The following is a 14,705-nucleotide window of genomic DNA, read 5'->3' as shown; positions in this document are numbered from 1 at the left end:
AAACTAAAACACACTAGCTAGAAAGAAAAACTATCCTAACTAAAAATCTCCATACCCATTCTTTAAGCATAATACCTCTTCAAGTAAAGACCATTTCTGGGTTTACCTAAAGAGTCCCCGTCAAAGTGTACCAATTCATAGGCCCCTTTTTCTAGCTTTCACTTGACAACATAGGGACCATGCCACATAGGAACGAATTTTCCAGCGCCTAATTTATCGTTAGCTTGATCGTAAACTAAGACTAGATCTCCTTCCGAAAAATTTTGAGGGGTCACATTTCGATCATACTGAGCTTTCATACGTTTTGTGTGAGTCTCGATCGCCAATGCAGCATCACGTCGATTCTCATCTAATTGAGCCAAGTATAACAAACGTTTTTCCTCTTCAGAAGTAGCTAGAAGTAACTCGATGGCCATTTGCAATGATGGGATTTCGCATTCAATGGGTAACACAGCTTCCAGACCATAAACTAGTTGGAAAGGAGTGAACCCTGTTGATGTTTTTACTGAGGTTCGATACGCCCAAAGCGCTGAAAATAGCATGTTATGCCAATTCGACCGATGAATCCCAATGATTCATCGAATCATGATGACTAAAACTTTGTTGATGGATTCAACCAAACCATTAGCTTGTGGATAATAAGGAGTTGAACTATCGTGACGCAAACCAAGCTGGCCTGTAAGTTCAATCATCATAACGTTTCGAAAATGACGCCCATGATCACTGATAATTGCTTGTGGGACACCAAACCTAGCAATTATATGATTGAACATGAAAATTGCAGTTGTCTTGCCATCTGCCTCAAATGTAGGCATTGCCTCGGCCCACTTGGTAAAATAATCTACCGCAAGGATGATATATGCATGCCCCCCGACCGAGTGAGGGTTACATGTAATAAAATCGATACCCCATTTTTCAAAAGGACCAACGGCAATTATAGGGTGGAGAGGAGCAGGTGGAGCACGCATCTTTCAATCAAAAATTTGGCAGTTGTGGCATTTTCGGACCGCGTTAATACAATCTTTAAACAAAGACGGCCAGAAGTAGCCAGCACGCAATATCTTTTGGGTTGTGGCATACCCAGACATATGACCGCCACACGCTCCAGAGTGACAGTCATTTAGAACCCTTTCAGCTTCCTCGTGAGTTAAACAACGTCGAAAAACAGAGTCCGTCCCACGGCGATAAAGAGTATCTCCAATAATCCTGAATTGTTGGGACTGGAATCGTATTTTCCGACGTTCTGACCTTGAAATTTCTGGCTGAAAGGATTGGGTCTGGAGATAAATGATGATATCCCCATACCATGGATCTAAAGTGCTAATGAGAAACAAGGATTCGTCCGCAATGGGCTCCTCCGCCACAGTTTCCGTGTCAGCACGCGGGAAGTCACACATTAACTCCGCAAAAACTAAAGATTTCTTAGACTTAGATTTTTAAAATTCCAAGTCGAACTCCTGTAGGATAACAATCCATTTAGAGTACTTGCCCCCTAGTAATTGCTTGTCAAAATGTAGATCATAGGGTTGCAATCAGAAATTACTATATTTTTACGTAGTAAAATGTAGTGACAAAAACGTTAGACAGCTTGAACAGCTGCAAATGCCAATTTCTCCACATGTGAGTATTTTAGCTCAGTTGGATTTAAAGTTCGACTAAGGTAATATATCACATGTTCAATACTGAATTCATCTTCCTGAACTAAGACCATTTCAATGGTGGAATGAGAGGCGGCGAGATACAAGAAGTAGTCTTGGTTGTAGTTGGGAGGATGCAATAATGGTGCATGGGTAAACGCATGTTTTACTGCATCAAAATATTTCTAAGCTATCTCATCCCAATAGAATGGAGTATTTTGTTTCAACAACGGGGTAAAACCCTTTGTAACCTCGACGTAGTTAGGAATGAATCATCGTAAAAAGTTTGCTTTCCCTTGCAAACTTTGGAGTTGGTGAAGACTCGAAGGAGGAGGCAATTTGACAATAGCTTCGACCTTCGAGGGATCGACGTGAATGCCGGCTTTCGAAACAACACACCCCAGCAATCGACCCGTTTCTATACAGAAAACGCACTTGTGTGGATTCAACCGAATCTGATAATGCCTACACCTCATAAAGATTGCTCGTAAATGGATGAGATGATCAGCTCGATGTAATGAATGAGCAGGCAAATCATTGAGATAGGGTTGCACAATGTGCTTGATGTCATGAAACGCATAAGACATGGCCCTTTGAAAAGTTGTTCTGCCATTCTTGAGCCCAAAAGGTAATTTGCAATAAGCAAATGTCCCCCATGGACAGATGAAAACCGTTTTTGGTTGATCAGCAGGTAGAATATTGATTTGATTGTATCTGTAAAAACCATCCATGAAGGAGAATATTTCGCTGCCGGCACAATCATCAATGATTTGATCGATATAGGGAGTTGGGTAATTGTCCTTTGGACAGGCTCGATTAATGTCCCTATAATCGATACATATTCTTATTGTCCCTTGCTTTTTGTTAACCAGAACAATATTCGATACCCAATCCGTTAACGGGATCGGATAAATGAAACCTGCTTTGAGTAATTTTTCAACTTCTGCTTTAATAGCAGCAGCTTTTCTTGGGTGAATCTGACGCAAACGTTGCTGGACGGGTTTAGCGTCCAGGTAAGTCTTGATTTCATGAACAACAATCGCGGGATCAATTCTTGGCATTTCCTCATAAGACCAGGCAAACATGTCACAGAATTCTTGAAATAGGGCCTTATATATTTGGATTTCGTCTTCTGTACATGAGGCGCCTATATGAATGTTCTCAACAATTCTAGGCTTAACCAAAATGTCAATAGGAATAGTTCGAGAGATGTTTCCCAAATTTAACTCTGAATCAGGGTGTTTCATTGGATTCTGAGGTTCCTTGACATATTCAGTTATAAAAATTGATGAAAAATCATTTTCAAAACGATCATTCTCGGGTAAGAACGAAGACCTGTGATGGAGATATTCCCATGGTAAATCATCTACACATAGGATTTCACGAATTTTCTCATCAGAGTGAACAAGTTCAGAAAACGTGATTGAATCTGGGCTTGATGTGAAAAGTGATTCCTCATGGACCACATTCATTAAGTCAATTTTAGTTGAAGATGGGTCAATAAACGATTGCACGGCCTCATACGCAATTTCATATGGACTCAAGGGCATAACATCACCAAATGAGTCTATCTCAGATTCAGAAGGAACGATCCAAGGATCATCATAAACAATGGTGTCTGACGAAATCATATGGATGGTTTCAAATGAAGACGATGCATTGATCGAAGGAAAAGGAAAAGTTCCTAGTAAACCGACATCTTTAACTAGTCCTACTCCAACATCTTTATACGGGATAGTCGTTTTACCGACATGCTGAATACTTTCAGAAGAAGCTGGGTCTGATGAAAAGTAAGCCAGCTGGTCTATTGTTACGATCTTTCCATTATGAGGAAACTTTATAACCCAAAAGACCGATGAAACGACAGTTGTCATAGTGTAAGACCAACTACGACCCAAGAGAAGGTTGTAATCTAGAGGGGCATCAACCACCTCCACATCTAGATTAACGGTTTTTCCTTCAACCCCTATAAGTAAATCCTGTAGAATGCCAAGAGGATGAAACCCACGGCCATCAAAGGCCTTTAGAATCGTCAGGGATTGATTTAGCGAAGGAGAACCAAGCGATCTCCAACACTGTATCGACATAATACACATTGAGGCTCCCTCATCAATCACAGTCCTATGAATAGGCCTGTTTTTTACTATCACTGGAATCTGGAAAGCCATTTGATGAGGTAAGCACGGTGTACTATTTTCTAGATCGAAAATTATTAGGTTTGAGTCCTGAACGTCAACAGCTCCTATAGCCGACAAAATTAATTTACGCTGTGCTGGACATGATTGCAGCACTTCCAAAGTCGACATTGCTGAGGGTGAAACAGCTAAATCCTCAACAATGTTATAGTTCTGAGCCGCTCTCGCATGTGGATTGAAAGCTGACTTTCGAATTATACCCTTGGTGGGCGGTTTGATTACCAAGTTTGGATTAGGTTTCTCGATCTGTAGTGGATTGGAACCGGGAGCTGAGGTTGATGGGTTAGAATGAGAAGATTATGCTTATTTACCATCAATAGGACTTTTACTACCATAATCATGCGATCGAGTCGCAATCCTAACATGAGACATCATCAGTATGGGTTCTTCATTGGCACTTGAGGAAGAACCTATCATCTTACTGTCTTGACTTGGAAAAGGATCCTTCAAGACAGCAGGCATTTGGGAACCTTTGACAATCTTTGCAACCTCTGCACGATGAGGGCAGTCTCTTGTAAAATGTTCTTCGTCACAAATGAGACAAGGATAACGAGGTTTGCGTTTTTCATCATTGGATTCCGATTTTTCAGGTTTCTCTTTTGAATTTTTGTCTGTTTTATTCTTCTTCTTCCCTTTCTTCTTGCCACCGGATTTTGATTTGGCTGTAGATGACTCTACAACGTGAATATCGGTGGAAATCTCTATGGAAGAATCTCCCATCGGGGAATCAGGCAAGGTTATGATAGGAGAAGAATTCTTGGAAGAATTCTTCTTACTTTTAGTGTTAACTGTACCAATCATACCATCAACGACATGAGACCTTGAAGGAGCTGCAACGATTTGATTTTGCTTGGGAAGATCTGGGATTTTCTCATGTAACGTACCTGACTGAGTATAGACCAAGTCAAGGTACTGTGCTTGAGCAATTACTTGCTCCTCAGTAACGACTCCGGCCTTAGCTACATCTCAGTGATCTTTGGCAACAAAGATTTTACAAACCATTCAGCCAAGATTTGATCCGGAATAAAAACCTTCACTAAACGCCATCGACGTCTCCATTCATGAATGTGAACTGAAATGTAAGTGGACGTCGATTGCTTTAATGAAGTTAGTAATTTCGTGCCATTGTCATATCTGACTGGCAACTGAAAATGAGTTAAAAATGAGGTAGCTAACTGACTAAAATTATAAAAAGTGCCTCGCGGTTACTCAACGTACCACTTGGCTGCAAGACCAATTAGAGTGCACTGGAAAATCCTTAGATGGATTGAATCATCTAAAATGGAGTTAGACGCACACCAGAGGTGATAATTCATCACATGGTTCGACGGGTCCTCTCCTGATTTGCCTTCAAACTTAGGAATATCACTAGGCAACTTATTCAGCATTGGCGGCCAAAACGGAAGATAATTAATGGGATCTTTTGTTAGGCGCGACAAGTCAGGCAAGTCCAAAGTTGCGATAAATGGTAACTGACGATTAGGGTCCCTAAAACTCTGTGTCATGAGACCAGCCCCAGGAGGAGGATATCCAGGATAACTAGGAATAGGAATTGCATTTGGGATATTGTATCCTCCCGGAAAACCAGGATTAACCGGACCATACTGGGGTTGTTGAGGTTTTTGATATGTGTACCCAGGGTATGGTTGATACTGATATACTGGCTGCTGCACAGCAGGACCGAATTGGTATTGTCCCTGGTACGGTTGATAAGTAAATTGTGGTTGACTTGTGACAACCGTACTTGAACCAGGTTGTCCTACAGGCATTTGAACCGAAGTTTGAATCGTGGTCCAGACGGAGGTAAAGATGTCTGAGGAGTAGATACAGGAACAGGAGAAACTGGAGCTGTCGATACTCCAGAAGTAGGTGGGCTAGATTGAACAGATGTTGCGGCAGTTGCAGTAGTCGTTTGAGGTGAAGTACGAGGCGTACTAGGCCCAGGCTGAGAAACTACCGAAGGTACAGAAGTTTGAATAGAAGACTGGACAGGTTGCTGGGGTGTACCAGAAACTAAGGGTTGTCCAGTTTGAGATGAAAACTTTACATTCGGTTGCAAGACCTGTTGAGTTTGCGATGGATCCCACACTAAATTCATTCTGGGGTACGGACCCATAACAGGTTGAGAATATTGAGGACCATAATCGGGTTGAGGATAGGATTGATAATTCAAAGGTACATTTCTTGTTCCTTGAACATATAATTGACCGGAGGGTGGTTGGAAACCTTGGTTCGAGTACTGACCTTGGGGTTGATACCCTTGAGGCACGTACTGATACTGGGGTTGACCTTGAGGTACATATTGATACTGGGGTTGACCTTGGGGTACATATTGAGTCTGGGGTTTACCTTGAGGAACATATTGTCTCATAGGTATGTACTGTCCTTGAGGTTGCCCCCCAGGTGCAAATTGGGTACCTTAAGGTTGCCCCCTAGGTGATAATTGAGGATTTTGAGGTTGCCCCCCAGGCGGTAACTGGCCACCTTGAGGTTGAGGATTAAGAATAGTACCTGACATCATGAGAATATCTTCTACACTCAATGGCTTAGTACCATTGCTTCCAGTTAATAACCCTTGTTCAATGGGTTGAGGAGATGCTCCCGAAAAAGTACCAGAAAGTGACCGATACCCAGAGGGAACAGAAGGACCGCCGTACAAAAAGGATTCTGGTGATTGAGTAAACATGGACGACTGTCTTGACATATTTAATGGAGGATAGTAACCTCTAGGTGTTGGGTGATAAGGAATGCGAGGTGGTGAAAAACTTAACCCTAGGTTTTCTAAGAAATTAGTCAAAGAAAGATACCAAGCACTGCTCCTAGGTGGACTGTAAAAAATTTATTCACGCTCCCTTAGTTCAATAGCAGGTTGATTTTCAAGGATAGGGATGCCTACTTCTTCTTCCGGAGCAGCAAGTTCTTCGATAGCTATAAGTCCAGAAGGAAGATTTTGGGTAATTGTTATTTCTACCCTAGGTGAACCAGGACCACTAGAAGCTGTAGAAGCAAACCCCGATGTTGGAGTAGCAGCAAATTCACTTTCAGGTTCGAATATTTCAGGTTCCTCACCTATATCACTAGTAGATGAAAAGCTACCAGTAACTTCGAAAATAGACACTGATTGTGGATTATAATCTGCTAAAGCTTGAAAATCAGTATGTACCACCAAAGAAGACTCTCCTTCTTCAGGTGACCCAACTCTACTGTCTCTAGGAGTTACGAGGGCTCTCAACCCTTCAGGCCAGCTTGGTGAAAACTCAGGAGGTTGGCCCCAAAGTCTACGGGACTTCCTCGGTAATTCAGCCATGATTAAAAAATTTTAACTACTTCACACGCAAACAAAGTAAAATCTTAATGAAAACCACCTAAAGCCTCTAAAGAACCAAACAAATTTGAATCACATGCCTAAAGAATCTAGGAGATCAAACACACACAAATAGTAACTTTCCGTACTAAAAACACTAGTTGGTGATGAAATCCAACGTCGCAAAGTTCAATACAGAAATGGTGGTTGGAACAGTTACCCCGGCAACCTACTTAATGAATAGAATGGCACAAGTTCCTCCACTTAACCGTCTCGAGTGAAGAGAACCCCCTAAAAAATCCAAGTGAGTTTGGCCGACGTCTGCTCCAGGTACAGTGGGATCTTCCCACCACTGTCACCTTAGGAAGAATCCTAAAGAATATGGTCACTAAGGTTACCAACTGAAACAAATATACCTGGGGGAACAATCTACGATCTGATACGCACGCAAGGGCAGAGTAGCAAGCTCAATCCCCTTGAAGGCTCCTTGACATAATCCAAGGTTTACCAACAAGTGACCCCAGGCTCCTCAACAATGGTTAATTCGAGGTTTACCATTTTTAATACGTGAATATCTGGCATCGTTCCCAATGAGGAAGGATTGATTCCCACACTGGTTCGGACACGATCTCTTGCTTCTCCTTTAAGAGGATCTTTCCCAGAGCATAAATGCAACAATTGGATTTCTTCCCTACCACAAGATACAGCTACTTGTTTTTTTTACTGTCTTGGAGAGTTAATTACTCTCCTACTCCAAGACACTAGCCTAAGCTATGTTGGTGTATCAGAGCCCTAGAAATAAAAATATTACTAGATGAATTTTACTTTAAGCATTATTTTTATTAGTTTTTTTTTTAAGTCAAGAGGTGCAGAGATGAAACTCGTGGTATGAAGACTCGACTCAAAATCACTAAAAAATGCACTTAAGATGATTAAACAATCTTTTCCCTTCGATGAACTTCTAGCTAGGAAAGAGTTTGAGAATGAAAATACTTGTAAACACAAATCTTTCTTAACAAACAAATTAAAAGAAGAGCTTTTGTCCTTTCCAATGCACTAAAAACGAGACAACTAGTTATTTTCACAAAAATTTCCCTTTTCTTTTCAAAACACTCAACCACTACAAAAACAAACTTTTTCCAAAAGAGATTTTTTATTTTTTATAAAACACTCAAAACTATGAAAACGACTAACTTTGAGATCTATAAATTATAAAAACCTATTTGAAGTCAAAGCTTACAAGATGTTTTTTTTAAGGATGTTTTACTTAGCTAGATGTAAACTAAGGACCAATTTATGCAGAATCACAAATCAGTCAAAAACAACCAATTTTGTTTTCTTCTTTAAAAATGAAATCCAAACTTTTAAACACAAGATTTTCGAAGTTTTGTAAAGAGAAAACACAAGGCGGATTCCTCAACAAAGGTAGATTTCACAAATGGTCAGACTCATAAGAAGGCTGGTAGAAACCAAGGTGATCTGAGGTTCCTACAGCTTCTAAGCTCAGAGCTACTACAAGACCAAAATGAAAAACAAACCCAACAAGAAAAACTTATAGGAATTTCACCTAAAACCCTAACACCAATGAAATCAACCTAAGGAAAGCTTCTGACAGGTTATATGCAGGTCTGGGCAGGGGATAATAACTTCTAAATAAAAACTAAGCTGACTAACAGAGAAAATCTTAGGTTTTCCAAAATTTTGACAACGTCCGCAGGCCCACAGTTAACACAGGTGCGGTACCGCTCTGTGCTAAAAGCAAAAGTGTGGATAGGTACGCACTGTGTCAAAAGCCTAGGGTGCGGTCCTCTCCCAAAGTTATGAAAAACAAAAAATAACCCTGGATCTACTAATTCTACCCAATTCCACACACAACAAGCCAAAAATAGAAACAAAAACACAGTTTCTCAGGTCAAAGTAAAAACAAGGAAAAAATCAAGTCCCCATTGGAGTCGCCATTTTGTCACACAGAATGAGTCGATCTTGCGGACAAGATAGACCTTCCTAGAATCTAATGAGACCTAGTGACAAGCAAGCCAATCAAAAACTATCTTTCTCTAAATATGCATTTATAAACAAAGGCAAACAAGTGTTTTAGGGCTACCTTGGGTCCAATGCAAGTTTGTGGAAGCCTTGCTCCTTTGATCCAAGTGAGATCCCTTGTTGCGAATCTGCAAACCAAACAAGCAAACAAATTAAATAGCACCTGAAAAGCCAATATCATAAAACATATTTAACATGAAGATCAAGGAATTCATGAAACAAATGACATAAGACAATTTGTTGAGAAAAATGAATCTGATTGTATTAATTCAAATCAAAGAAGAACTTTACAACCTGTGCCTTGACGTTGTACAAGCTCCTCCCAGGGTCCAACAAGAAGTCTCCTCTACTTTGACAAGTTTCACTCTCTTCCCAATGAAGCCAAAAAGGTATGTGATCTCTCCTCTCAAGCTCAACTAGGAAGTATCAATTCCACCAGCATTTACCCTCAAAAATGTTCAGCTTCTAACCTCCCTAGCAACCAGCCCAATGCCTTAATTTATAGTGCAATGGAGGGAAGTTACTAGGTCCTCCTTCAAAGTGATAAAGCCCTCCTTCAAAGGGATAGCTCCTCTCATCAAGGGATTAGCTCCTTCTCTTTTGGGATGCATGAACCACCTAAGAGTGGCCAATCCACGTCAAAATTCCTTCTAGAATCATCTAGAATTAACCCAAAGTGAGTTTTTTAGAATAAACTTGCGCCTTTTTGACTTTCACAGGGGTCTGCACCCACTCCTTTAGGGACAGAGCGGGCAGGTCCGCAGTTTTTGTAAACAGGAGGTGTGGGACCGCAGGCAACAATGAGAGAAAGTGCGGAACCAGAGCTTTGTTGATTTTCAATGTCTTTCTCTCATTTTCAAAGCTTGACTTGAAGAGCTGAGGTCTAAGACTTGCTTAGGAGGACAGTACAAGTGATGATAGACCCATACTGACTGCAAATAATCATGGTGACGATATTTTTGTGTAACAGATAAGCTGAAAATACAATTAAAAAAATAATTTCTTCTTTTCCTTGAAAAATATTTACTCTTAGGGATGACATCATCATCTTGAATCTCATCAGTTCTTCTAAAGTTTATATTATTAATAAATTTTTGTTTTGAGACGAATTTTTGACATCAAAATTCTCCTATGTCAAACTATGGAATAAATTTTAACATCCTATTGTATATATAGAAGAATATTATAGCTTTGAAACATTGTGGTTGCGTTCTTCATTTTCCCAAAAAAACACCACCCCCGACCCGTTGAAAGGAAGGATGTTTAGTTGGGTCTCTTAACAAATGGGTAATCTATAGTAGTCAAAATTAGTGTAACTTTTGGTTTTTTTAACTTTTATGGTGAGAAAACACTAGCTCGACTTGAAAGATGGAAATTGTTTGCACTTGAAATATGGTAACGAATTTTATTCAATTAGAATGGAGAGAAGTCATTTTAATTAGAAATTTTTTATAGCAATTTGTTGATGGTGATGGACCCACCAATATTCAGGGGATCACCCTATTATGAAGTCCAATCTAGACCTCACACCATTTTGTGTGGGAGTCCCATCTGGTATGATGGTTCGGTTTCCATTGTCTTAAATGTTTGCCTTAGCTCTTTCTTTTCAGCACATTAGAGTGGTCTGCTTTGTCTTCGAACAATGAGGTTCACATGCCTAGTGAGTGCTAATGTTACTTGTGTCAAGGTTCTTTCACCACAGAGAGAGAGGGTGGAAGTGAGTCTCCAGTCGAAAGGGAGGAAGTCCCAACTCTGTCAAAGACACACAACACAATAGAAAATTCACAACTTCTGTAGGAGAAGTCCACATGGATGCGGAAATCACAACACACAAGGGAAGATAGCATGTAAGACACCCAGCGGGACAGTTTGCGCGAGTGCGACGGTCATTATAACAAGTTTACATGAAAGGTTTTGTCTGATGTCTGGGGAGGTAACCAACATGAGCAAGACAACGTTAACAAATTATACAACACATTTTCATAATATATGCATTAGAATAGTTGAATCAGTTCAATTTTTTAACATGGGTTAAAGCAACATGTATTACAAGTGTTCAAGATTAATCTTACAAATAGTTACAACACATGTGTGAAAATGTGCTAGCCTGTTATCAGGCTTCTGAATTAAGTGAAAATTCCAAGACACATCGATACACCATACATCACTAACCCTGTAGGTGGGGCGTTGGAGCCACTACTCGCTCCTCAAAGAAAATATTACAAACTCTCAAGGCTATGTGGGAGGAGCCAAGGTGAAAAGTCTTTTGCATGTACAAATGAGGCCTATTTATAGCCAAGGGTAAAACTGGCCCTTGCGACTGTTCAAATTCCCTCATGATTGTTTGACATTCATGACTTTTCAACTTTTCATTACTCTTCATATTACAATTGGGTCTCTTGGACTTCCACGTTACATTACATTGATTTACAACAATATGGCCCATAGTAGTGATGTGGTCGATGACTCATGACACAACTCAACACGCCAGTGGTGGTATGCTCATGTTGCTGATGGTATACATGTCGAGCTACAGTGTTGCTGAGTGATGGATGTCCTCTTGGTGTATCACAGCTTCACTTCCGCATGGTAAGGTGTGCAGAGTCTTCAATGGTCATTGGTGTTCACTTGATGTTGCATGTGCATGTTGCACCTTTGCTTGTACTTTGTCTTGCTTGAAATGTTTGTCTGTTCACGAAGTATTCTCCAAGCATGAATCGTCTGTTCATGAGAACATCTCCTCGCATGTATCGTTCATTCGTGAACACATCTCCTTGCATGTACTCGCCTTGTTCATCCCATATCTCGTTGCGTCATGTCTTATTCATGTACATGTATATGCAGTCACTCATGTCGAGACGACATCAAATCCATAAACCTCCTAGTCTACCATTATGCATGGTTGTTCATTTTCGAATGCAGGTGATTGGGAGAGAGGATAAGGCTATGAAACTGCACAAGTCAAGTTTCACACTGGGATGCGGACTCCGAGCACTACTGGTGAAAATTGCACAGAGGTCGTTGGGAGACTGAGATGGGCAATCCGAATCAATAGTGATTGTCTGTAGTATCTGGCTTGGTTGGAGGGCAGATCTATGCAATTTCTGGAGGGAGGCAGTCTGGGTAGCTAAGGGGCTTGGCAGGAAAAACTACGCAATTCCTGGAGGGACATGGTTGCAGGCTTCAAGAGGCTTGGCAGCAAAAACTACGCAATTTGTGGAGGGAACTAGCAACGGGTTGCGGGATGGCTTGGCAACAAAAACTACACAATTCTTGGAGGGAGCTGGCATTGGGTTGCGAGATTGCTGGAGACAAAAACTACGCAATTGCTGGGAGGTTGACCTACAAAACACCTCTATGCAGTTTCTGCGCTGAGCAGGATGTTGGGCAGTTGAGGGGCTTGCTCATGAAATCTACATAGTTTTTTTTGGTGAGCAGTCGATCAGCTGACTAGGTGGCTGGCTAGAAAAACTGCGCAATTTTTTGAGGGAGACACGGACAAACACTAGGTGTCTGTGCGGCTATCTGCTCAGTTTTCTCAGTCAGTAGAGTGGGCAAGGTCTACAACTTCTGCACAATTTTTTAGGGGAGTGAGTCCTGGGGTCACTGCCCTGTCAAACTCTTCGGTTGCCCAATAGGAGGTTTGGATGATCAGCTTGCAGGCAACACAAATTGGAATGGCTTGCTGGATATTTCTGTGTTGTTCTGGGTGATAGTTGGTTGAGAAAATTGCAGGGTGGAGGTACAGCTGTTATAGGGTGATTTGATAATCAGAACTTCAGCAAAATGACTAACTGTGTGAGAGAGTGAATTTTTTCATATGTGACCTTGCAAACACACACTCAACATGACTTGATGACAAGATGTCTCAAACCATCAAGACAACATATGCTCAACATGATTGATTGACGGTGCAAGCGACAAGCGCGACGCTTGTGATAGATCGTTGAATGACTGTGACGATGCTTGCACGACAGTGCATACAACTTCGTGTGTGAGTGTGACAGATGTTCTCATAGCTAACACAACATGTACACATGAAGTGAGGACCTTGTTCATGACCAGAATATAGCTGCAAGCATGGGATTGAGACCAACAAGCAAAAAGCTGCTCGTTGAACGGTCAAGCAAGGAGGGTGCAAAGACTCACTCAAGCCCACGAGGTGAGCCCGAGTGTTTGCAAACATCAAGTAGAAATCCAAGGGAGGCTTTGAAATTGGATGCAAGCCAAAATTTTGGAGGGTGTTGCAGTTGCTTCAACACATTCATTATTATTAAATTGAATTAATTCAAATAAAGAAATTAAATAAATGCTAAACAATTAGTTGAAAGCATTGTTGCTAGAAAACCCACCATATTAAATATTAAATGAAATAAATATGAAAAATGTAACCTTGGATGTAAGTATCTTCTAAATTGTCAACTTGCAAGGCAATGATAGAATTTTTTTATTAAATATTGGCTAGAATGATGAGTAATTGCTATTTCCTTGAAACTATAAGTGTGAAGTAGATTTTACTTATTTTTTGAAACGCAAATATTTTAAATTTATTTTGATAAGCATGTTTATTTTAAAATAAGATTTCTAAAATTCTTATTTTTTTTAATAAAATAAATATGCGTATAACTTAAATTTACTAAAAACTATATATTCTTTATTTACTAAAAACTATATATTCTTTATTGTCTTCACATATAAAATGATCAAACTAAATTCTAACCCTAATTTTGGTATCTGACAAAATTTCCATTTATTATTTTATTCAACTATTTCAAAAATAACACATACGTACTTTATAATAATTCTTATAAAAAAGTAGTATAAAAAAATAAGACTAAAAACCTAAAGTTAAAGTAGGAAAGGACAAGTTATAAAATTCACTTAATTGTAAGAGAATATAATTTAACTTCAATAACATTGAGTCTATCCTCATTAATTAATTATTTAATTTAGATAACTACACTAATCAATATTATTTAAATAAAATCATCTCTTTTAAAATTAGGGGAAAATAATAAATAAAAAAATATATTTATATATATAAATATAAAGTATGGTTGATGTCTTTACTTCAACCCAAAGAATTTATATATGAAGTGCATAATTTGTTTCTTATAGAAATAAATATTACATAATTTCAATATAATTCCCCCTCATTGAAAATTTCATTTTAAGTTTAATAAAGTTAGTGTTTAATGTTTTGTCTCCGCAAAGAATCTTATATAAATTTGTAATAGTTGTATATTTCAATTATTTGTAAAATTGTGTTGTAGAATTTTATATAAATTTGTAATAGTTTTATATTTCAATTATTTGTAAAATTGCGTTGTATATAAAGTATTTGAAATGATTTGTAAATAGATTTTGTTGCTGGTCAATTTAGGTTATTTTGGGTGGTTAGTCAAACCGATTATTGTCATTAAGTTTAAATTTGTGTTAGTGTCATAATGAGTTTAGTTGTCTTGATGATTATTAATAGTTTTGAGTTTTAAAAAAACATTTTTAAGTGAGTACAACTATAGAATA

This window comes from Pinus tabuliformis, chromosome X, assembly GCF_031772625.1.
Source record: "Pinus tabuliformis cultivar Carrire ecotype Pingquan chromosome X, CPIR1, whole genome shotgun sequence".
NCBI classification, from domain to species: domain Eukaryota; kingdom Viridiplantae; phylum Streptophyta; class Pinopsida; order Pinales; family Pinaceae; genus Pinus; species Pinus tabuliformis.
The sequence above is the reverse complement of the archived record's forward strand: the minus strand, read 5'-3'. Positions refer to the sequence as shown.